The 24,849-nt window shown below is 39.4% G+C and overlaps 1 protein-coding gene across 2 annotated transcripts in view; it reads right to left on the bottom strand.

The window, feature by feature from the left end:
* The window catches only part of AKAIN1 (A-kinase anchor inhibitor 1), a 55,269-nt gene that overhangs the window by 6,087 nt on the left and 24,333 nt on the right, over positions 1-24,849 (bottom strand). The gene's annotated exons all lie outside the window — the stretch shown is intronic.

The following is a 24,849-nucleotide window of genomic DNA, read 5'->3' as shown; positions in this document are numbered from 1 at the left end:
TTGTAAGGACAAGATATTTGAGAAACTCCTGATGGAGTCTCTTATAATAATACAAGTACCATGTGAGGAAGTACACTACAACCAACAGAAGGCAGGGCCAGCCACCCAAATCCTCAAAGACTCACCATTGATTTCTATGCACTGAATTCACTTCAATGTAATGAATCACTTAGCGTCATAGGCAGACTGTTGCCTAGTTTTAAATGATGCAAATATCCTCTAGCCTAATTGGCATTTACAACATCATTGTCATGTTTCACAAAAAAAATGAGGAATTGATTTAATTGGCTATAAACTCTTAAATGCCCAATATAAATAAACCAAAATCGAGAACGTGGTGTAACTGAATTTGTCTTCAGTGTCTTTCCACCTCGGATTGCTACTTGCCTCTCCTCATCCCCAGGCATCCACATGGTCCTGCTTCTCTGTGATCACCCAGTGCTCCCCCATGGGGATCCAGCCTTCCACAGACCACTGTGAGCTCTGCAGCTCCCCACCATGCCCCTCAGAACTTTCTGCCCCATATCCCATTCATGCCTCTCCAGTGGAAGGTGTCTAAGGAACTCAATTGCAATATGGTTAATAATTGGTCTAATTTCTTATGTATAAGTATTAAAATTGTGCTTCTAATGACCATTGGATGACCATCCTGATAAAAACTTACATCAATTTTCCCCCCAGAACCTAAGTGTCATTTACTTCTTTTACATTAGCCCTGTTATATTCCAGTGAGGCGGGTTTTGGAAAAGGTCAGTGTTCCATTTTGAGACAGACTCTGGCTAGTGATTTTTTTCTAGATTGCACAGATAGGGCGCCAGAGGTTGTATCACAAATGGCATCTCTATCTCTCATCTCTCCCCACTGACTCACTAAGTATGCAAATTACAGAAGTCCCTCCCAGGGCAAGACAGGACTCCAGCACCACTCCCTGCACACACACTGTGATACACAGGGCTGCTGCTGGTAAACAGGGAGGAGTTATTTTATCTCCCCTTCTGATGGCTTGAGACTGCAAAGATAGTATGATCATTTATCAATGATGAGCACATGGAACACAGAGAACAAGAACTAATTCTGGGCTCTTTAATAATAGAATGATAGTTTTTTTCTTTCAGCTCTGGAACTACAGGAATTTTCCATGAAGGACCAGATGTTAAATCTCACTCGTCTACACCAACTGCAAATAAAGCAAACCCAGGAGCCCTGCTTTGCTACCAAGCAAGCTAAAGTTACATGAGTTCCCAGCAATGAAAAGCCACAGCCCCTGAGCTTCCAGCTTGCTGCTAGCCCAACTGAGCATGCTATTCCCCTATGCACCATTACCAAATCAGAAGCATTTTAGGTAGATTTGAGATGCAGAAAGCAAGACAGCTATCAGCAGGCATAGGACATTTTTAAGTCATATTTGAGTGATACTGTCTATTACCACCGCCACCCTTATCAAATCAGATACAGGGAATTAAGAATCACCCCTGAATCTACCTACAATGGCCAGTCACATTATGTCATAATGTAGCCAGCTACTCTTATAAATTATATGGAGTTCTTTATGAAAACATCCTAGACAACAAGATGACATGAATCAGAAAGATATTTATGGAGGACCTACATGTATGGTACTATGGAGAATAACATAGGCCACTAGGCCAAAATGTTTCACTCATACATATATTCATTCATAAAAGAATTACAAAGCACTTACTACATGACAAACACTAGGCTAGGTATTGGAGACTAAAATGTTGAGCAGAACAGTCATTGCCTCTACCCTATGTGAGCTTACAATCTAGAAGAGTCAGATGTTAACCAGCTAATCAGCTGGGTTTATAATTGGGAGCTATGACATGTGCTATGAAGGGAGCATGGGGAGCATACTGAAACCATCCCCACAAGGTTGACAGGAATTGAATGCCAGGCTCTGGACAGAAATATAGTTATAATTAAGCATCAGTCAGGCTGTGCTCTGGCCCGCTTACTTGATGCTGAAAGTCACTCAACACTAGATACTGCCAGTGCATCCCGTTGTTCCTATAGACAGGATAGCTGACATTACAATAATGAGGTTTTTGTTTAAGGATCACTTAACAGGTTTTTCAGAACCCAAATTCTAGCAAAATAGTGGATGCCAACCCACATAGAGGAACAGGATCTGTATGAGAATGCAACATCTTCATCCTCCTGTCCCATGACTTCACCCTGCACTCTTTGACCAATCAACTATCTCCAAACACTTCAGCTCACTACACACCCTTAAAATCCATAGCCCTAATCTCCTTGGGTAGACAGATTTGAGGTTCCCTCCTATCTCCTCATCAGCAGCTGTACGATTAAACCTGTTTTCCTCTGTTGCAACCCAGTGTCTCCACATATTGACTTGCCATGTGCATCAGACAATGAACCTGTTATGATTACAATACCACAAAGGGAACTCATCTAATTTAGGTGTCAGGGAAAGATGTCCAGAGAGGGGACTTAAGGATTAATGAACATTAACTGATAAAAGGAAGGTGCTGGGAGCAGGAAGGCAAGAACATTACAGGCAAAAAGATCCACCCCTGAGTGGCAAGTCCCTGATCTGTGTAACAAAAGCAGGGCCGGAGAGGAACTCAAGGCAGCCTGAGTGGCTAGTGCCCACCAGGGAGGGAGACGGGCGATGGCGCTGAAGAAAGGAGGCCAGCCTGGGCCTGGGGTCCTGGGGAGGTATCAGAGCCTTTTTCTGAGAGTAAAGCAGCCATGTTTCCTCATATCTGTGCCACCCAGCATAGCTTCAGTAGTCTGAGGAGAGTTACATAATTAAGGCAAGAATATGCAAGATTTGGAGAAGGCCTTGAAACACAGATGGACTTTGGAAAGGCCAAGGGGAAAAGGAAGTGAATTCTTGCCCTGGCCTTGAAGGGCAGGGCAGACAAGCGGCTGGTTGACTAACAGGGTCATGGAAAGCTTTTATGTGCAGAGCTGCTGAATTATTTTAGAACATAATTTAAATGATACAATATTACTGGATTGTAATTCCTTAAGGAAGCCATAAAAATGGTGCCAATAAAACTTGAAAAGGAAAAGACAATTTTACTCTAGGAATCAAGATGCTTATTGAGTTATTTTGGCCAAGAAAAAGCAAAGTTAATTTTGAAGGAAAGAAAAATAACAAAACAAGCAATAAGATGGATCTAATTTATCAGCTATGAATACCAGTTACAAAGCTATGTCAATTAAGAAAGTGTGATAATAATACAGGGATACAAAAATTGACCAGTACATTAAAGAGTCCAGAAACAACCACACAGATATATGGAACACCTGATTTATGCAAAACATGACACTGTTGTATAGTAGGGAAAGGACAGTATTTTCAGTCTTTAGGGCTTGGCCAAGTAGTTATTCATACAGAAAAATAATGAAAGTGACTACTTCATACTGCACACAAAAAATTTCCAAATGGATTTCATATCTAGATCTGAAAAGTAAAATAATTTGGAGCACAGAGGATTTTCAAGACAGTGAAACAACTCTGTATGATAGATACTATAATGATGGACACGTCATTGCATATTTGTCTAAACCCATAGAATGTACAACACCAAGAGTAAACCCTATTATGAACTGTGGAGTTTGGGTAATTATGATGTGTCAGTGTAGGTTTAACCGTAACAAATGAACCACTCTGTGGGGGATGTAGAAAGGGGGAGGCTGTGAATGTGTGGGGGAAGGGGGCATATAAGAAATCTCTGTACCTTCTGCTTAGTTTTGCTACGAACTTAAAACTGCTTCACACCTGGAAGCCTAGCACTTTGGGAGGCTGGGGCGGGAGGATCACTTGAGTCTGGGAGATCGAGACCAGCCTAAGTAACATTGTGAGACCCTCATCTCTATGAAAAATTAAAAAATAAATTTATAAAAAGTAAAGCAATCAAGCTTTTAGAAGAATATCTTTGTGACCTGGGAGTGGACAAAGATTTCTTAAACGGGACACAAAAAGCAACACCTATAAAGAAAAAATTGGACAAATTGGGCTACATTAAAATAATTGGTTTTCACCAGGGAAACACACACTTGGAAAAAGACTTTTCACTGGAGGTAGAGGCACAGAGAATGCTTATGAAAATACTGTCTTGGAAATCCTTTAAATATTTCCTTTTTCTGAGCACGTAGATAACAACCAAGACTGTGTTATGAGTTCAGAGAGACTTAAAAGGCTGTTCTGACCACCACATACATTTCTGCAAAATTCAGCAGAAATGTAGGTTTTCCTCCTTTTACCCCCAAGAGACTCAGAAATCAAACTCCTCCCAAGAGTTTCTTTTTTCTTGCAGTCAGTAGGAACTCTAGAAAATCTATGAAATGAGAAATAAGAATGAAATCCTAAGCCTCCCCCAACCAACTGAACAGACCCCTTCTTGGCCAAGGGGACCCCAAAGTAACCTGGGAAACTGAGTTCTGGACCCTGATGGGATGGGAGGTGGGACACGCCTTGTTCTATCTCCTCCCTCGCCACCCCTTTAGGCTTTCTTCCCTAACGGTTAAACAGAAACTAGCCCTCTCAAGAGACTCCACCCGATATCAGTCAATCAACTGATGCTGCCCCTCCCTTTTACGTTTCAACAAAACAACCAATTAGCATTCCTCCTGTCATCTAGGCTGGAGTTCAGCGGCGCTAGCTTGGCTCACTGCAGCCTCAACCTCCTGGAAGCGATTCTCCCGCCTCAGCCTCCCAACTAACTGGGACTACAGGCGCCCGCCACCACGCCCAGCTAATTTTTTGTATTTTTTGTAGAGATAGTGTCTTGCCACACCACAGGGCTGGTTTCTGTTTAACCCTTAGGGAAGAAAGCCTAACGGGGTTGGCGAAGGAGGAGGTATAACAAGACCTGTCCCACTTCCCATCCCATCATTGCCCAGGCTAGTCTCGAACTCCTGGGCTCAAGTAATCTGCCCACCTCAGCTTCCCAAAGTATTGAGATTACAGGCGCGAGCCACTGCACGGGCCAGCCTTCCTTTGGGATAAGAGACCATCGACAATGGAGTGGCTCCCGTGAGTCTATGCAGGCTGTGCAGTGAGGGTTTTCCATCCTGTGCTTCATCTTTTGATGTCAGGGGGGCTGAAAACTCCACTCTGGGCTCATGCTAACTCGGTTGTATTTTGAAATCGGGAGCCGGGAGAGGTATGAATATCAATTGCGCATGCGTAGGTTTCTCTTTTAATAAATATTCATGACTCCTCCTGTAGCTTATTGAATATGTATATCTGGCCTGCTCAGCCAGAATTCCTGTTCCCTGTGCCCCTCTCCGAAAGTGTCTGTTTCTGGCCTCTCATCCGCGGCTACACTGCCCAGACGGTCAGAATGGCTGCCCTGCAGGCTGTAGCCCTCTATGAGAAACAAGCTCTCCTTTCCAAATGTATGAACCGCGTCATTCTTCAGCTGACAAACAGAAAGTTCAGGAAAAGCAATCCAGAGCCACCAAACCACCAGGCTGGCCCGAACTCAGGACTCCCAGATGCAGGAGTCTACTATTTATAGGGGCAGCAAAAGTAGACACTGTGTGATCTCATGTGCTAAAGGGAGCCACAGTACCAAGGTCCTAATAGAATGCAAGGCAAATTTTGGAAGCCAGAAGCTTGCATACTTTCTTTCCCACTGCAGGACCTTCCATAGCCTCTGCTATGTCCTAGTGGTGGCCTCCTGGGGGACCAGGACATCGGAGGTAAGAAGATAGGGAAAATCCTTGACTCATGAGACAAGGGCTGTTTTTATTTTATCAAACATACTTAGAGTAACTAGTACATCCACAGCACTTTCTGACAACAAAAACTCTTACTAGGCCATTTATAGATTCATCCTCCCAAGAGTTCCGAAGCAGCTGGAAATGGAGTCCAGAGGTTTCCTGTCCCCACTCAGATAAGAATTACTGGACCGTATTACCAGAACTCTTAAATATTTAATGAAAGATTCTCAGTTCCCAGGCATGGTGAGGACATGCTCTCCCTTCCTGGGAAGGAAGGAGGGAGGGAACCAATATGAGCACTATGAGTGATTTTAAAGGAATCTTCAAAAACAAACAAACAAAACACCCCCACCGTATGCCACTGTTCTCCCTGAAATAAACAGCGCAATCTTCACAATCACCATTTCTCTGCCAAAGAAGGAATCAAATTCCCAGATGTGACAAGTCATCAGAAAGTGCAAGTCTAGAATTTAACTAAATAATCTCTCAAAAGTAATATTTAGTCCCTGGAGGAAGTGAGTATAGAGCGAGAATCTCAGGGGGCTAACCAGAGGAAAATTATCCTCTGCCATAAAATAAAATCCTTTCTACTCTCCTTGAAAGAACAGCTCCCAACCTTTTGAAGACGATTCCTTTGTAATGTCAAAATATTTCCCATATCCCTTCATGACACAATGACAAGAAGAGGCTATGAATTCAGTAATGCTTTTAGATGATTAATACTATTAATCACAACAGCCTCCATATTCAGTACATTTGAAAAATTGCAGGAGTTATGTGAGACAGTGTATTCCGACTGCAGAAACTTTGAGGGGCAAATAAGGCACAGCTGTGCTTTAAAGCAGCTCCATGGCCTGGGGGTCTTTCTTGCTCTCACACCAGGCTGGAGGCATTAGAAGGAGCAATAAAAAGCAGGCAGATGTTGTAAACTAATTCCTAATGATGAATTTTCAAGGCTGTAATGGGGGTAGGGGACAGGACATGGTGTGAAACTAGAAGTCTTCCTCCAGCTATCCTCAATTTCTGGCCTCTCCTAAATAGTCACTCGTAAACATTAATTAAATGTCTAACATCACTAGGTTTGCATAAGGCAGGCCAAGTTTTCACCATCAGGAACAATGTGATAACTAAGATTTTTTACAATTTTTAAGTATCATGAAATATTTTAAGATGTGAAATGATTAACCAAGATGAAGTATCAATTTTATTTTTTAAGTGGAAAACTGGAGGCTCAGAATATTGTTTGGAGTCACACACGGGATTAGATCTGTGTGTTCCACACCCTGGGCCAGAGATCCTTCCATGACACCTTCCTGCTGCAGCTTCCGTCTTCAGGATAAGGAAGGAAAGCAAGGAGCTGGTGTCCAGACACAGAACCCAAAGATTATTTCCTTCTCTGCACAAAATGGAAAATATATAAATGTATCCCCTCACTTCTGTTTATGCTTCCATTTGCTCCACTGTCTCAAACAGCAGCTGGAGTAACTTTTTAAAAATGTAAATCCAATCTGTCATGCACCTGCACACAACTCTTCCTTGGCCTCCCATTGCATTTGGAAAGAAAGCTCAACCTCTCACCATGGGCCTCAGGGGCATGTGTGACCAGTCCCTGTCTTTTATGCAGCCTCACGCCCTCACCCATCCTCTCACTTAGCAGACGTGGACTTTCCTATGACTCTGCACTCAATTCATCAAAGATAAAATCTAGTCATGCGTGTATGCATGACTCGTTACCACTTACTTTATTTTCTTAAAAAATTTTGACTTAGAAACTTTTTTTTAAATTATTAAAACTTTTTCAAAGATGGTGCCTTACTCTGTCACCGAGGCTGGAGTGCAATGGCATGATAATGGCTCACTGCAGCCTTGAACTCCCACCTCATCCTCCTGAGTAGCTGGGACTACAGGTGCATGCTACTACCAGCAGCTAACTTTTTTAATTTTTAATCTTTTTGCAGAGATGGGGTCTCACTATGTTGCCCAGGCTGGTCTCAAACTCCTGGCCTCAAGTGATCCTCCTGCTTCCACTTCCCAAAGCACTGGGATTACAGGTGTGAGACACCAAGCCCAGCTCTGTTACAACTTACTGTGGTATCTTGAACAAGTCAGCTTCCTCACCTCTAAAATGGGTACAATAATGGCACGCTCTCACAAGGTTGTTGCAGCCTGTGTCCCCTAGAGCATCTGCTCTCAAGGGGATGACCCCCTTTGTTCTCACTCAACATTGTCCCGTGTGCCCAGTGCACAATCTGTGAGTATGGTTCAATGAGTGGCTGTGAAAGTCACTGTTTTCCAGTCTGTTCTTTCTTCCCCCACTTTCTCTGCTCCCATTAATTTTCTGCTCTTGGCCTCCTTTGCTATGTTTTGCTGATTCGCTGCAGTGAGAGTTAAGGCACAAGAGGAAGCAGCTGAGGAGACACTCCTTTGGTGCCAGCTCAGCCCCTCTGCATGAGAGATGGTGCAGAAAACACACTAGAACGTGAATATTAGAAAGGCTGCTCCAGTTTCCAGGCCACATATGGCTAGGCCAATTAGCAGTTTCAAAATCTTACACCCAGTTCATCTCTGCCATCTCCTAGCTTCTTGTTTTCTCCCTCCTCCTCTTCCCTTTGCATGCCTGCAAACTTCTAAAGGGGTCAGTTCTCCACTCCCTCCATTTGGTTTCAAACACTACAGAACAAAGAAGTGTGAAAATAAGCTCTTTTCAGTTGGGTCCAGTGATGTTCCCAGATGATTTTGTTCCTGTTGGTCAACGATTTGCCATGACAACATTCTCCTCAAGCTTATAAACTTCCTGAACCCTGCACACATGGGTATGTATTGAACCAAGTCCTGCCAACACTCTGAGGCTCTGTAGTCATGAGCCTGTGCTGAGAAAGCCCTTGTCTTAGAGGCACTGGGTTTGAATCCCATTTCAGGGCCTTTTTGAGTTCACCTGAACAAGCCTTGGTTTTCTTACACCTAAACTACAAAATACAGGTGAAAACATCCGATTAATTTTTGAAGTAGATAAATGAGAATACGAGTCAACACTGCTTCACCTACAAATAGGATAAAGAAACACAAAAATCTTGCTCCAGCCATGAGTTCCCTATCCTAGTATATGTGGCTTTTCTTTTATTATACCTTTTTTTTTATAACCATGAGAATGAGAATCTTGGCTCTTTTTACTGTGTTGGGGTAAATTAGAAACAGAGAGCAGGTGGCTGGAAATAGAAAAGGAAGTGAAGAACAAGATCAGATGTTTTACGTCTTTTTTTTTTCCAGTGATATTTCAGAAGAAAAAAAGAAGCTGAAGAAAAATAAACCCAGACTTTAGAAGTATTTGTTAGAACTATGTGACAGGAAATTAATGTCACGTGTTTCACCCTGTGTCTCAGGGAGCCTCGGCTGCCACATTCAAAAACTCCAAGTCAAATGTATTGAGCTTTTGGTCTGAGAACCAGAAACGAAGACAAGAAGAAAGGGAGGTAAGAAGAGTTAGAGGAAGGGAGGAAAAGTGAAACAGTACCTTTGAGGATGCAAATTAGCTACCTTCAAATAAAATTAAATTACATGTTATCTAACTGAAATTGTAGATAGTGGCTTAAAAGTTTCTAGTAAGCAAACTATGGTAAAATAGAAATTAATTATAGAAGACATAAGAACTGACTAGTTTAAGATACAAGAACTTACAATGACAACACTGTCATTGTGCTGTCATTTTTGCCTTATTTAGTGAAAATAACAGCTGCATTTTTTCAATTCATCTATTTTTTCATGAAACATTAAGTTCTTCAGCCACAAACTCTTCTAACATAATTTGTTTGTTGGTTTGTCTGTTTAGCCACCACTCAATTTAAGAACTAGGCATTGGCCAGATCCTAGACGCCACCTGAGTGCTGCTCTCCAATCATGTCCCCTTAATCCTGCGAAAGATAAATCATCTCCAGAATTTTCTCACAATCATTTCCATGCTTTTCTTTAATATTTTGTCACAAATTTATATTGTTTTCTGTATCTGTGGTTTGATCATTTTTACTTCTATATAGTGCCCCATTTAATGAATAGACCACGATGTTTCCATTCCATCAGTAATAGAATTTGGCTTGATTCCAGTTTTTTAGCTATTATGAATGATTCTACCATTCTTGGCCTTGCCTACACATGTGCAGGAACTTCCAGAATCCAGAAATAGGAGTAGTTGTCTGCATTGTAGAGAATAATAAGCATGCTCAAATTCGCTAAGTATTGCCAACCTGTTAGCCAAAGGAGGTCAGCAAATTTGCACTCTCCTCAGCAAGGAACCCTGTCATTGTTCAAAATTCTAACCAATACCTAGTATGTGTCATCATTTTAAAAGTTTCAGCCTGGTAAGCATGCAATTATATTTCACGGATTTTATTTGCATTTCCCAGATAACTAATGAGGTTGAACATCTATTCAGAGATTGATTTATGATGACGATTCCACTTTTTATGAGGTACCCGTTTAAGTTATGTGCCCATTTTTCTACTGGGTTGTTTTCCTTTTTGTTACTTTTTTATATATATTCCTTGTCAATTATATGTGCAGCAGATACTTCTATGGCCCTCTCTGTGGCTCAAAAAAAGAACCTCTGTGTTTCTCTTAATGAGCAGAAGTTTATTTTAATGTAATCAAATCTGGGTTTTTTTATTCATTTCTTGTTAATAATTTGTCGTGGTCTTGAGCTCTCTGTCCTGGGATCATGAAGTTGTTCTCCTCTATTGTCTTTTTAAAACTTTGCAATTTTGATTTTACATTTGGTACTTTAATCCAGTTGGAATTGATTTTTGTGCATAGTGTGAGGTAAGGACCCGATTTCCTGTATTTTCATATGAATAGTGAATTGCCACAGAATTATGTTTTGAGACGTTTGGCCTTTCCCTACTGACTTGCCATGCCTCCTTCATTATAAACCAACTATCCATATATGTGGTGGGCTGTTTTTAAATTATTTATTCTTTTCCACTGAACTACTTGACTTGCACCCATTTCTCTGTCTTAAATACTAGTACTTTATAAGCCTTAACATCTGGAACAGCAAGTCTTTCCATTTTACTATTTTTATTGAATAATATCGTAGCTAATCTTGGCCCTTTGAATTCCTATGTAAATTTGGCAATCAAAATATTAGGTTCAAAAACTTTAAAAACCTGTTGGGATTTTGGCTGGGACTCCATAGTTCCATGGAGCTTCACTGGCTTCACTTGGGAAAATTAGATCTTTCCATATTTTGTTCTTCAGCTCCATGTCCATAGTGTATCTCTCTATTTATTTAGATCTCCTTTAATTAAAAAAAATTATGTTTACAAAGGTATTGTACATCTTTTGTTAAGTTTATTCCAAGATACTTCACATCATAGTAAATTATATTTTTCTTTAAATTGTATTTTCTAAGTGTTTATTGTTAATGTATAGAAATGAAATAAATCTTTTATGTTAATTATTGATTTTAAATTCAGAAAACTCACCAACTTCTCTTAATTCTAATAATCTGTTGAAACTTCCATATACAATGATTGCATCTCCCAGTGATGACAACTTGCTGTCTTCCTTTCAATTTCTCCACCTTCTATTTATTTATGTATTTACTTACTTATTCACCTTTCTATGCTGGTTGGAGCCTCTATTAGAAGACTGAAAAAAAGTGGTGTTCCTATATTGTTCTTAATCTCAGAGGAAAAGATTTTGCTATCCCAATATTAACTGTGATATTTCCTGGAGCTTTTGGTAGGTCCCACTGATCAGTGTAAGAATTTCCTTTTTATTTCTTGCTGCCTAAGAATTATTTTTAATTAGAAATGCCTATCAAATTTTGTCAAATGTTTTCTCGCATCCACTGAGATAAACGTATTATTTAATCTCATTGAGTTTATTAATATTGCAAAGCACACTGGCCAATTTTCTAATGCTAACCAATCTTTAATTCTTTGGATAAACTCACTCAGGTGTGATCTATTACTCTTTTCATAGATTGCTGGATTTGTTTGCTAATAGCCACATGCAAATGAAGGGAACAGTAATAAAAGATGGAGCTCTTCAAGGTTTTTGGGAGATCTGAGAGGCGTATGTACCACAGACCAAAAACAACTGATACTGTAATGGATACTGAGAAGAGAAGGATTTATGTGTAAAAGGGCTAACTTGAGTCTATATACTGTTAAAGAGATTATAAGGACTTAGGTCAAAATCAGTGAAAATAACAAATGATACAGTTGCATGGCCACATTTTCTCACCTGGCCTATTTACTAGACTCTTCTCTTAGAAAGAAAACTCCAGAAATCAGGAAGCCAGAGCTAGGAAAGGTGGATCTCACTCTTCTGGTCCCGTAGGTAAGGATTCTGAGCAAGCTAGAAATCCTGCTGCTCTGACTGCTCTCTTGGCCCATGTCCTGGAGGGCTGGATCTGCTAGAGGAGGTAGATAATACCTGGAGTCATTTCAACTTCTATTCAGCATCTACTACAGGCCAGGCAACATGTCAGGCATTAGGGATATTGAGAAAATCCACATTTCCTGGTCCTCAAAATGTTCACCAAAGGCACAGAATATCTGGGAACTATGAGCAGGTCTTAACTCCCTAGCCTAGTTTAACTCATCTTTGAATCACAATAGAAATGCCTAGGATGAATATAAGGATAAAAATATGTAGTAAATATTCAAACTCTATGAAGAGTTCAATGTGATGCGTGTGTGTGTGTGTGTGTGTGTGTGTGTGTGCGTAGCTGCTGGGCTGATTTCAAAAGCTACTGTGAGTTACAAATTCTCATTCTGCATATTTCTCTTTATAAAAAATAAATAAGCAATGACAGAAGTGTGAAGAGGAAAGGGCTCACTCAGCCCTGGGATAGGCATTGGAAAGCAGAGAACAAAGGGAAAAGTGATAAAGAGGGTGACCAGTTACAGGAAAGGTCAGGTCTAAGTGATAGCATCAGGCAGGTCATGGAGCTTCTTGTTGGTTTGTGACTCTCAAAATCTAGTATCCATAAGAATCACCTAGGACTGATAGTTACAATGAAGATTCTCAGGCTCCACCCACAGAGATTCCAATTCAGTAGGTTTGGGATTCGGCTCAGGAATGTACATATTTAGCCATGACTGCAGGTAATTCTGGTGCAGGTTTCAGGCAGCTACCCTGTTCTTCAATGCTAACTTCAGCCTATACCCACAGACCGTGAGGAAATTCGGTAGCTAAGTGACTATTTTACAGCCTATTTAATTAATGGGCACAACGAAGCAGATGATTCAAGTCCCAAAGTGCAAGTTCTGCCTTTTCCATGTACTTAACCAGCTAATTGCCAAATCTGCACTGCATTTAGAGAAACAAGAGTCAAGCACTAATCTTCAAAAAGGGTTTAAACATCAGTTTGAAAATTCTGGATATTAGTTATCTATCCCCTCTCCAGGCCTCAAACCAGGATTATGAAGATTAGTATCATTTCCAGGGTTTTCCTCTTTAATTATATTGAATGTAACAAAGCACCCAGGTTCGTGTGCAATATAAGAAATAACTTTTTGTTAAAGGGAAATGGAACTGCTATTCTGATAATTTTTGACTTGTTGAGAGATAGAAATAAGCCAAGTGGAAAATATTCAAATTCTACTTTATCGTGAAGCCAAAAAATTACTGGTCAGAAACACTGTCAAATTACAAGCTCTTATCTATGGAAACATTTCCCCCCATATATGCTTGAAATTCCTTGTATGTTAAAGTCATGTTGTCTTCTTGGCAGCCTTCAAACAATATATTTCAATACTTAATTGGAGTTAATAGGACTGAATTGAAACGGCTTCCAAGAAGTAAGAAAAAATCAGAAGATACACTTCCAAGCCTCATGAAGCATTAACAGGTGAATCGATGTAGAACATTTGCAAATGATAAAAAAGAAATGCTGGCAAATAATATTATCGATATGTGTGTTCAGAAGGCTGAACAATATGACTCAATATCTTTTGAATCCATCTGGTATACTTATGTGCATCACATCATGTACTGAGTGGCTTATTTTTAAAATTAAATAATACAACTATTATGCCTTTGTAGAAAACTGGCGGAAGAGTGTACTTCTATCAAGTGAGCAGAAATGACCATTACTCTTTTGAATATATATCATAGGTAGCTATTACACCTGTATGTGGAAAATATTCTCTAACCATGTGCAAAAAATCTAGAGCAAGATGAAAAAATACAGTGAAAAAACCCAAGTGATATTTGAATTTAAAATGCATGTAGAAATGATTTTATATAAAATTATGTTACCCCAGGGGAATAGATAAATTGATACAAAGATGGAAAGGATGACAAACATACAGGTTAGTCCCTTCACTTATTGCAAAGTTCTTTTGCCTTAACAGGCCAGAATTCAGCAAAGTAGAAGAGTAAGCAATTCATTTCTTGTGACTTGGGGTAAGGTTAACACAACTTAGGACCACAGGTGGATTGAAGATATATCACAATTTTGTATTTATTTTACCAATAGAATGCTTCATTCACTGAAAAATAAATTTACCTCTAGAAAAGCAACTACAAAATGTGTTGTAATTTCTACTTTATTATCTCTAACCAATGGACTCATCTGTTTTTTATAGGGCTAAGAATGTCAAGGTCATTTCTACAATCTAGAATGAGCCAGAAATCTGAGTCCCTCCCAGGAAGACAGATAACACCTCTGTCACACAAGCTGTCCTCAATGTATCCCCCTATGGTCATGGGAGAAAGGATGGTTGAAGTTGATTCAGTAGCTTAACAAAATTTTATCGTGACATTTGAAAATATTTACAGTACTTGCCTTATGAGTAATGCATACTACACTAGTGTCATTCTCTATGCAAAGGCAGCTCATAACATTTATATCACCCCCACACAATGCAAAAATAAACTGGTGCAGACAATGCATTTCTGGTGATGATGGGTAAGGAAAATTGTCACATTACTGGCCTTTTAAAATCAATATTAAAGAGCTGGGAGTACAAGCCACTAATATGTATTCAATTATATCTAAAGGTAACTGAATGTATAAATAACATTTTCCTCTATGATTTGAATTTACTGCTACCTTCCTAGGCCATTAATTAAATAATTTTCCATTCTATTTCATTCCCTGCTGTGTACAATTAGTGTCTCTCTTATGTTTATGCCAATCTGCCAGGCTAGTAGGTAGCAGAACATAAAAACGAATTGAGGAATTATGGGTTGGTACAAGGGCCCATTAAAAGAGACAGAGGAACCCAGAAAAACATTCTATTGGAATGTTTCAACCTGCATCTTCTACTTATTAAGGGGAGATATCACCCAAGACTTTAATTAGTAGCTAATAAAAGCAGATAAAATGGTCCCTTAGCTACCGACTCTAACCCATGCTTAACTTGTAATTGGAGAGTGGCAAGGTCTGCCTGTCAAAACTCCAAAGGGGGTAGTAGACAATGAGTAAGGTGTAAGAAAGAACAGCAATGGCAACATCTCCTTGCCACACTCATCTCCTCCTTGTAATTATAATATGAAATCAAACCCATAAACACAGTAAGAAAATAATGACACTCTTGTACCACACTCAGTTTTCAGAGTACAGATGGGAGTTTTCAAAGCAAATGCTCAGGATTCTAATATGATCACTTGTTCAACCTTCATGTCTGGTCCTAAAATCAGATGATAGAGAGCTTGACTCAGACGTCAAATATGGACTAAAAGGAATCCTTAACAGATATGCTAAGAATAGGCACAAACTGGTGTCTAAAAATAAAACAAAGGCATGATATCAGGATAGCAGGTGTAGGCCTCATGTATCACCACTCCTCTTTCTTTTTTTTTAATTTTTTTTAATTATACTTTTAAGTTTTAGGGTACATGTGCACATTGTGCAGGTTAGTTACATATGTATACATGTGCCATGCTGGTGCGCTGCACCCACTAACTCGTCATTTAGCATTAGGTACCACTCCTCTTTCTAAGGCAAGCACTATTAATCCATCCTGTTGCTTGTTGAAAGTGAACTTGGCTCAGGATCCTTCACACAGTTCTCTAAACGGCCATTGCCCACTGACTGCAATGAAAAGGATTTTACAGTTCCTAGTTTGGTGGAACCCACACTGGGCTGAGAATAAAGTTATAGGCTTGCAGCCAGCCTCAACACTAACCTACTAAGTGACTTCAACAATTCACTTATCATGTCTGGGTTCAAGCTTCCTTTTCTAGGGAGGAAAAATTCCTCTAATATTCAAAGTTCTAAAATGTGCTATGCATGATTGTGAAAAGCCATTATATTCATGACTTTCAAACTACCTGATTTCTATTAAATTAATTACAGTATATCCAAAAATAATATAAGCATCTATTAGTGTGAAGGTCTCCCAAATTACATGTAGAATTACCTAAAATACCATATTATCACCTATGTATACGTCTTCTTCTAATTCATTATTATATTACTAATTATTGGCAGGAATTAAGAGGTTCAAGTCTTAGAGCAATGCATTTTTTTCTGTTTTGTCACAACAAAATGTTTGGGTTTTTATTTTCTGAATTAATAAATTTGACTCTTCAGGCACTAGTGAGCTACCAACTTTTCCCCTCTCATTTTGCCTTAGGAGGCATAGAAAATGTCTTTGCTATGCTCTGTTTCCCTTTTTATCCCTCTCCCATATAGGCACACAGACCACTATCCAGTGCTGTTTCACAGAACAAGGCCCTGTTTTGTGTCCAAAAGCAGAAAATCCAATTCTCAGAGCCACCATACTTCTATATACTTCATGAAATAAGAACCATCTTTAAAGAACATCTCAATGATAAATATGCAGAAGAAAACAAAGTTTGTTGATAAAAATCCATTTCAGGTATGACAGTCTGCTCAACATGCAGGAAAAGAAGGTCAGAACCTGATTTAGTTCTTGTTATTCCACCATTACTCAATAAGGCATTTGAAACTGTTTCCTTAGAAGTTGACAGAGCATAATTTAAGGTTGCAAGAATATTAATCACAGTAAGCATCTTGAATAACTCCAAACCAGAGTTCACAAAAACATGTGAGCATGTTTCCTCTTGAATCAGTTGTAGACACTTTTTAAACATGTTTCTGCTCCTAAAATCACATCTTCTATAACATTTTTCACCATCTGCAAAATACTGCACATAGTTGGCTTGGGTGACAGTGACTAGCAATCCACTATGCTAACACACATTATTAAAGAATGGTCTGCCTTCTCTTAGAGTAGTAAATGATACATGAAGGACATTACTCATGATTTTTCACTCCTCATACTAAAATGTGTTAAAAACTATATGATAATTAAAGCAGTGTGATGATAGCACCAAAACAGACACAGATGGATAAATGGAGCAGGTTTAGAAGCCTGATACTTGATATATGGTAAATATGGCAGTTCAAGTGAGCAGAGAAATGTACTGAAAGAGTCAGATAGATTTTTTAAAATTGTTAAATCTCTAACTGCAGATAGGGAGAAGGGAATGGTGAAATGTGAAATGACCCCTACACATTCACATCCCAACCAGCAGGCTTCCTTTCATATCTCTTCCGTCATATGGCCGCCCTGGAATCAATCACTGGCAATGGAAATGTAACCATCATTGTAACCTAGACTTGTGAGCAACTGCCTGAGTCACGTGGGCAAAAGGTAGATATGATAACAAAATCAGGACTCTTCTACATGAATGAAGGAGGAGTTACTGTTGTTTAAGCAAGCATTAGTATATGCCACATCAATGTAGTTAACTTTGCAGAAATACCAGGTAATATCGTCCCCTCAAGAGCTTAAAACAACTGAGTTTATAACAGAGGTGATGTTTAATAGGGCAGACTCTCATGAGCCATTACCAAACAGTGGTAATAATAGCTATGTAACAGTGCTTTGAGTTTTATGATATTGTCCTGGCCTTATCTTAAATATTTTATTTTTTGCTAGTCTAGTCTAGTTGGTGCCAGTATAGACACCATGTTTACCTTTTCATCTAGCCTTTTTTCATACTTTCACCCCACCAGCAGTGCTCTATGCCATTCTTTGCAGTAAAATCAGTGCTGCCTTTGCTGCTGCTGTAATAGCTAATGTTTCTAAGTAACCTTTATTGAATAATTCCTCTGTTCCTGACACAGATGAACATTTTCATCAATTATCTCACCTATTTCTCTAAATTGCCGTATGAAATAATCTTGTTTCCCCTAAATGCAAGTGGTAGAATGAGACATGTGCATGGGCTGGCTGTGGAAGAAACCAGCATTTCCTTTCCCTGTACCCAAACCCATCTGAACACAACTTCCTTTGCACTCTGGCTACTACCAGAATTTTGCTCCTTTTGTTGATTCTTAAGCCCTGTTACCAAAGGGGTAACAATGTGTGCTTTATTTATCACAAATCTTGATGTGAATGAATAGTCTCCAAGCAGCACTGGGTGAAGTAAAGAGATGAGGCTAACTTGAAGGAAACCTAGTTATAGCAGAGCAGAGGGAAGCAATAAAGAAAAACATAACTACTTCATTATTTTGCCGTGGCTTGAATGTAACCTTTCTTAATAACCAGGACAGCCAAAGAGGCTACCATTGCTTGAGCACCTACACTGTCTACTACCTGTAAAGAAGTTGGATGTTATTTCCACTGTATTGTAGAAGAGGAAAGATGGAGCTCAGAAAAGCTAAACACCTTTTGAAAGGCCACGTATCCAGTTAAGTTGCATATTACAGTTCAGATCCAAAACTCATGCCCATTCCTCCTCAGTACCACACTGTCTTTATATTTCCATACCTTATACTGTTTTAAAGTGTTACTTTATCTTGAAGCCCACTACACATTTTTTGTAACTTTGTCTTAGTGTGAACCCTTCTTTATGGATCCTGCCACCAAATCTTGACTCACAAATGTTAATGTTGCAGACAGACCAGGTAATATCATCCCTTCAAGAGCTTAAAACATTTAAGTTTGTAACAGAGGTGTTTTACAGGGCAGACTCTCATAAACCATTACCCAACAGTGGTCATAATATAATAATAAAAAGGGGCATTTGGATGACATGCATAATAAACAGGTGCTTGTTTCTTCATATGAGGCAATTCCTTAAAAAAAAACAACAAGCAAACAAACAAAAACAACAACAAAAAGGGATGGGGGAGCTACATAAGGGAACTAAAGGAGGTGTTTTAGTCAGGATTCACCAGGAAAGCAGAATCAATACATAGAGAAATATTTGTTTTAAGGAAGTGGTTCATGTGTTTGTGAAGGATGGCAAGTCTAAAATATGCAGGGCGGGCTGGCAATCTGGATACCCAGGGAAGAGTTAACGTTGCAGTCTTGAGCCTGAATTCCTCAGGGAAGCATGTTGGGAAATCAGGCAGAGACTCTATGTTGCAGTCTTAAAGAGAATCTTCTTTATTGAGAAACCTCGGTCTTTGCTCTTACAGCCTTCAACGGGTTGGATAAGACCACCCACATTATGGAGAGCCATATGCTTTACTCAAGATCTAATAATTTAAATGTTAATTATATCTTTAAAAATATCCTACTGCAACATCTAGACAGGTGTTTGGCCAATCAACTGGAGACCATAGCCTAGCCAAGTTGACACAAAATTCACAATCACAGAAAAGTTAGGTGAAATTCACAGCAAGGAAAGCAAATACAGCACATGCACATGTATCCACCCTCTCTGCCTGAGACCATGACAGACATCATTCATCAGCTAAGGCCCTCTTCTCCAGTGAGTTCTACACAGCTCAGCTCCAAAAATCCAAGCACAATTGGAATAGGAGTTGAAATCTACTAGTTGTCCATAGCCTGGACCACGTAGTCCAGTACCATTACCACGGATAATGTTTGATGAGGCCAGCAACTAATGTGGCAGCCTCAGTCTCCTCTGAGGTCTCTCTTAGTTTATCTGGGTTTTTAAAAATACTACTGTTATCCGGTTTACACGGATTTTAGAAAATCTAGATAAACTAAAAGCAAGAAAAGCATTTTGTCCCAATTAACATACTTCTGAGCAAAAAGATAAAACTTCATAATAATCTACATACATAATTGTCTAGGAACAAAATGATTTTTATCTCATTAAAACCTGCTTATGTAAACTACCTAACATTATAGCTAATGCCTGGCAGGTTGCAGTTACTCTTCACCTGCAGCCTTTCAGGCCTGTGATGACCTAAAGTTTTAATAACTATAACCATTTGAAATTCTACACTGGGTACAATTATACTTGTCAGTAAGACTGGCATGCCTTCTGTATTACTAATTCACACATTTGGGATATTCAAAAATATTCTGATTTTTAACAAAAATACTGCCTATCATGTGTGATGTGGCAAAATATGTGGCACTAGAAATTTTGGCAGAAATTCATTTGATCCTATCAATCACAAAATAAAGGCAAAAAACCAACTTTGCAACAGAATACAAATATACTCCGAGTAAGAGGAAAGACCCAGCCTTTTATACTCACATTTGTCTTTGAATCAGGTTCCAAGGATCTCTATAGACAAGGCATTCATTCCATGTCGTCATTAACTATTTAGAGGTCTATTTATGTGATTGTTAACTCTATGTTTCCATTTTCCATAATGTGACCTGTAATAAGCATTCACAACTTTGATATCATGGCCCCAGTTCTTTCATTGGATAACTGAGCAAGTTAAACACTGGGTTCCAATTTTCTTATGTTTAAATCACGGGGCAACCCTAGAATTTTGAGTCTCTGCTAAGCAAAGATATTGTACAGTCCCCGGCACATTGTACATCCTCATTAATAACAATAGCACGCTTATATTTTATGTGTGTGTTGACTCATTTAATTCTCATGAAAACCGTAGCATGCAGATTGTTTTTCAAAACGACCAAAGCAATATGCCTGTTTCCCCATTTTCTTCAGAACCTTGCCATTCTTCATCAAGAAACAGAGTGTCTTTAAGCTCCCCTTGAACTGTGTGGGCACTTGTGACTGGCTCGATCAACAGAATATGGTAGAAGAAAAATGACAAGGATCTGTCATAAAAAGGAATACCTGGCTTTTTCTCCCTTGGGAGGCTTACCTTAGAAGCCAGACAACAGATGCAAGGAGACCTAGGCCACATGGGGATGCCACATGCAAGTGTTCCAATCAACAGAACCCAGCTAAGATCTTGGCTGGTTGAACAGCATCAACCACCGGTCATGGGAGTGAACAAGCCTCTAGATGACTCCAGACCCCAGCATTCAAGTCATCCCAGCTGATGCCAAGTGAAGCAGTACCAAACTATCCATGCCCAGCCCTGCCCTCTAAACTGAAGATTCATGACCCCAAAAGAATGGGGTCATGTTGTTAAGCCACAGCATTTTGTGGTGGGTTGCTATACAGTAACAGAACAAGGTTGGTAGTATTTTCTCTTCATTTTACACATGAGAAAACTGAGACAAAGAAAGTCCACAGGCTGAACTCTTAAACAATATGCTATACTTCCATTTAATAAGTAATTATCAAAAGAATGATTAGTCATTCTGGGCAAGGATTTCTTGAGAAATACCCAACAAGCACAGACAACCAAAGCAAAAATGGACAAATGGGATTACATCAAGTTAAAAAGCTTCTGCACAGCAAAGGAAACAATCAACAAAGTGAAGAGACAACCCACAGAATGGAAGAAAATGTTTGCAAACTTCCCATCTGACAATGGATTAATACCAAAATATATAAGGAGCTCAAACAACACTACTGGAAAAAAAATCTAATAATCCAATAAAAAATGGGCAACAGATCCGAATAGACAGTTCTCAAAAGAAGACATACAAATTGCAAACAGGCATACGAAAAAGTACTCAATATCATTGATCATCAGAGAAATGCAAATCAAAACTACAATGAAATATCATCTCACCCCAGCTAAAATGGTTTATATCCAAAAGACAGGCAATAACAAATGCTGGCAAGGATGTGGAGAAAAGGGAACCTTTGTACATATTTGGTGGGAATGTAAATTAGTACAACCACTATGGAGAATAGTTTGGAGGTTCCTCAAAAAACTAAAAACAGAGGTACCACATGATTTAGCAGTGCCACTGCTGGGTATATACCCAAAAGAAAGGAAATCAGTATGTCGAAGAGATACCTGCACTCCCATGTTTATTACAGCATGATCCACAAAAGCCAAGATTTGGAAGCAACCTAAGTGTCCATCAACAGAAGAATGGATAAAGAAAATGTGGTACACATACATAATGGAGTACTATTCAGCCATAAAAAAGAATGAGATCCTGTCATTTGCAACAACATGGATGGAACTGGAGGACATTGTGTTAAGTGAAATAAGCCAGATGCAGAAGGACAAACTTCGCATATTTTCACTTATTTGGGGGAGCTAAAAATTAAAACAGTTGAACTCTTGGAGACAGAGAGTAGAATAATCATTACCAGAGGCTGGGAAGGGTAGTGGGGAGTGGGGATAAAGTGGAGATGGTTAATGGGTACAAAAATTAAAACAGGATGACTTTAGTCTACAATAATTTAGTTGTACATTTTAAAATAAGAGTATACTTAGAATTTTTTAATACAAAGGATAAATGCTTAAGGGATGGATACCACATTTACCGTGATGTGATTATTACCCATTGTGTGCTGGTATCAAAATATCTCATGTACCCCATAAATATATGCACCTGCTATGTACCCACAAAAATTAAAAATTTAAAAAAAATTTTAAAGAATGACTCGTCTTTGATAATTAGTCATATTGATTTCTTGTGGCACTGCAATGTGCATCTTACCTAACCAAATGACTTAAAATATATTTTTACATAATTTTTATGTAACTATGTGTATTTGCCTCTAAGAAATTATTTTACCAAAGGCTAAATGATTGCTGACAACATATTTTAGGGAGGAATAAAGTTCTATATCAGAAAATAGCTTGTTTCTTGGTCTCTTTTATTTATATTTATTAAAAATATATAAAAAATTGAAATTTTACTGCTGGGGGAAGCAATTTCTAAGGAGCTTAACTCAATTAATTTATACCATATTTATAAAACCCCCTCTAAGGAACATTTTAAGACTTAATATTAGAATTCTGCCAATGAAGAAAAGAGTTATTATGGAAGAAAATAGGTGTGGAATCTAAATTACACACCTTTTGTTTTAAAGTTTGCAACATAATTAGATACTTTGAAGCAAGATAAATTATTTGGTTAAAAATCTTATGTAAACATTGTTTGAGTTACAATACATGGGAAATATTTCATTTCACAGCTGGTTAAAAATTATTGAATCATTAAAATCCCACAAGCTGATATTGTAATGTGCAAAATAAAGAGCTTAATAAATGGTACTAATTACTAATGGCCATGAAAATGCTCGGATTCCTTCTCAGGAGATAACTTGCTTTTACTGACCATCACACAGCTACATAATATATGCAAATTTCCTAGGGACTAACTGGACACAATTGCTGAAAGCTTTTTGTAGAATTAACCAAAACTTTAAAAATATCAAATCATGGGCCATTATTGGTGTTTTTTTGTGTGTGTTACATCTTATAGCTTTCCAAATTTCTGTAATTTTTTTCCAAATCATTGATTCAAGAAACTGACATTTTCCCCATGTCCAAAAAGAAGAACAGCCATCAGTGACTTGAAAGCCCAACAAGGACAGCTGGCAGCTCTACTGGGAGCCAAAACAGAAATCAGGGGTTGAGTTTTGTTACATTTTAGTTGGAATAAAATAATGTGCTTTCCTTTGGAGGAAAAAACACAGTCAAGACAACTGGTGGGGTGTTGTTTTTCTTGGTTCTGTGCCTAAACACATTCAGCGCCCCAGAGGGCAGGGGTCCTCTCTGTTTAGCACTAGCCTAGGTGTGGCACATAATGATTGACTAATAAATAATTAATATGAACCAAGCTGTTTCAATTGCTGATAATTTGGAGATGATGTTCAAAGAATCATTTTGACCTCTAGGAGTGCAGAAGTGCAGAGGGGCTGGTGATCTCTAAACCCTCTGTTGCACTGATAGCGCCTGTAGCATTAAGTGCTATGGAAGTGCTTGTCTCTGGGCCGTCTTTGGCATGATCCCGCCTCGGCCATCTGCTGTGCGCCATTAGAGACGGAGAAATGGAATTGCAGCCGCAAAAAGAGGGTGGAAAATTAACTCTGGGCAGGCTGGGATCTTTGCTCACCCACTCCAGCACTCTTTCTGGCTTGTGACAACAAAAATCTAAGGAAGATGCTCTGAGCCCTTGCCCCAGAGCCCTCCCCTTGTATTCATTCCATACCTGCTCTTTGCTCCCTGCCCTGGGTTTCCTGGCTACCTATGCCAGCTTTTCTCCCATGAACATCCTTTTTTAAGACTTTCAAACTTGCAGGGAAGTTGCAGTCATGCTGCGGACTCGATGATGGAGATGACCCAGGCTGGTGGGAACAATCCTGAGGACCATTGCCTAGGGAGATCCAAGCTCTTGAGGGCTGCCTCTCCCTAAGTCCTGTGCTGTGGAAGAGGCAGTGTTCATAGAATTCCCTTTCAAGGGAATACTGCCTATAGGGACTGTGAGGACCACTCAGCTAGGAGCAGTCAAGGTCCACCTTAGAAAGCTAGGCCACCTTGTCTGGTCTTATCAGCAAATTGATGGCAAAGAGTGGTAAGCAAGTTTGCCCACTTGTATAAAGCACTGAGGGGGCCTGACTTTGCAGAGTAAACAGCCTCTCAAAGAGCAGAAAGCCCTGTAATCCCAGAACTTTGGGAGGCTGTGGTGGGCAGATCACTTGAGGCCAGGAGTTCGAGACCAGCCTGGCTAAAATGGCAAAACCCTATCTCTACTAAAAATACAAAAATTAGCCGAGCATGGTGGCGTGCCCTTACAGTCCCAGCTATCTGGGAGGCTGAGGCACGAGAATCGCTTAAAGCCTGGAGGTGAAGTTTGCGGTAAGCTGAGACTAGGCTACTCCTCTCCAGCATGAGCAACAGAGGGAGATTCTGTCAAAAAAAAAAAAAAATGTAGAAAGCAATTGTCTCAGATGGAGTGATCGTGACGTTTGTAGAACAGAGCAGACTCCACCACGGGAACAACTCTACTGAAGAGGAGGAAACTGGCCTCATGTGCAGGCCTCAGATGCCCTGCAGAGACAGAATACTAACCTTTCCAGGTGGTCACCGATTTGAGGGACTAT

The sequence above is a fragment of the Gorilla gorilla genome, chromosome 17, assembly GCF_029281585.2.
Source record: "Gorilla gorilla gorilla isolate KB3781 chromosome 17, NHGRI_mGorGor1-v2.1_pri, whole genome shotgun sequence".
Taxonomy (NCBI): domain Eukaryota; kingdom Metazoa; phylum Chordata; class Mammalia; order Primates; family Hominidae; genus Gorilla; species Gorilla gorilla.
Note: the sequence above shows the minus strand (reverse complement) of the source record. Positions and strands in the feature narration are given on the sequence as shown.